Source organism: Athene cunicularia (genome assembly GCF_003259725.1).
Source record: "Athene cunicularia isolate RWA chromosome 22 unlocalized genomic scaffold, athCun1 chr22_part1, whole genome shotgun sequence".
Taxonomy (NCBI): Eukaryota; Metazoa; Chordata; class Aves; order Strigiformes; family Strigidae; genus Athene; species Athene cunicularia.
Window position 1 is genome coordinate 3,262,131 of NW_020799128.1, and position 1,809 is coordinate 3,263,939.

Sequence of the window (1,809 nt, forward strand, 5' to 3'; positions counted from 1 at the left end):
AGGGCTCATTTGCCGGAGGCGGCAGAGCGAGAGGGAAAGGCTTGTGTCTTGTCTGGCTTTCTGCCCTCGTTAATTGGTGAGTATCAGGGCAAATCCTGTTTCAGAGCAATCGCATTTAGCACAGAGCGCCAGGCAAGGCCAGGAGCTGAGCTGGGGAGAGGGGGGATGCTGCCGCTTTCGGCTTCAGGGACAGAGAGAGGCCGATGCGGTGGCATCACACATGGACCCGCAGCCGACAACGTGCGCAGCCCCGTGCACCTCCACGCTGCCCCTCGCCGGGCCATGAGAGCCCCACGTGTACCCAGGGCTGTGGTGCCACACACCCCCCTCACCCAGGCACCCCCCCTCTCCAGCAGCCTCCCCACAGGCTGGGGCACCCAACACTGCTTTTTGGTTGGTTGTTTTTTTTCCCCAAGCCCCTTTTACCCTTCGCAGCATGGCTAACCTCACTGAACCGTGGCTGTTGCCAAGCGTGGAAAAACCCTTAAATATACATATATGCGCACGCATCTAAATATATACCTACGTACATAACGACTAGTTTTTGTTTGGCTCAGCAAACAGACCTGGCTCCCAGAGTCAGATTTAACCTAGGGGAAGATGTGCCACAGAGGAAGCAAGGAAGGGGGACAAGGCTGGTCCCCTCGTTTTTGGAGGTGCCTCGGAGCTGGAGCAGAAGCCTGTGCCCTCTGCTCGCTCGGTGGGCTCCCAGCTGTGCCGTCTCCAGAGCCTTTCTCTTTCCACTAACGCGGTGCGTGAATTCCAACTCCTCCACGGCTTTCAAAGTGTTCATTTTTAAATCAAAAGAAGGAAGAAGGAGAAAAAGACATGCCCAACCCTCTCAGGCATGTGTAGGAGGGCTGGGATTGATCGGAACACCTCCTGCCAAGAGGCTGCAAAGTCCCACCTCTCCCTCCCCACATTTCTCCTCTCTCCTGCAGGCGCCCCAAAAATCCAAGGGCGTGTCTATCCAAGGGTGCTCTGGCCATGGCGACAGCAAGCCCGGCATCCCCGGGGCAGTGGGTCCCCGCACCCTGTACTGCTCCATGTTTTAAGGCACCAAACCTCCCCGATGCCTCTGCTATAGGTGCGTGTAGATACGGCGGCTGCTTTCCCCCAGCTTGCTCGCACATGTTGGACGCTGCTGCCTCCGAGATGCTGTCGCCGTAGTTGGCAGCTTTGCTGCTGTGACACTGCCTTTCCCCTTCTGCAGGCGCATACACACAAGCCTGGTGTCAGGAACACACGCTGGCAGAGCAGCCTCCTGTGCCAATTACCCTGTTCCCCGCAGCGATTCCTCCCCCTCCGCGCCCATTACGCCTCTTACGCTGTAAAAATGAATGAAGCCCAAGTCATCGATCACTTTTGGCATATCGGCATCCAGGCAGCAGCTCAGATCTCAGTTCTTACTTCTCTTAATCTACCAAAAATGGATTTAGGGATTAAAGCGGATATTCTGTCTTTCTGGGACTTTTCTTTGACACTTAATCAATCTGGGTCCTCAGGGCACAGAGAAAAAGACAACATAAAGCTGAGGGATGAGCGCAGGTCTGTGTTAGCCCGTTCAGGATGCAGAGGAGCCCGTGCTGGAGCAGGAGTAAGGCAGGACATAATGAAAAAAGGGAAAAATATAGAAGTAACTCTCCAGGCCTTGAGGTTGAGGCAGCGAGGATGCCCTGGCACACCGTGCCTGCACCCTCCATCTGCCCACCCTCTCCCGGCAGACCCCGAGCACTCTCCTGCTGTCGGGTGATATTTTACCCCCGGGACACCTGCTCGGGTGATGGGACCCCAGCACAAGGCAGCTCT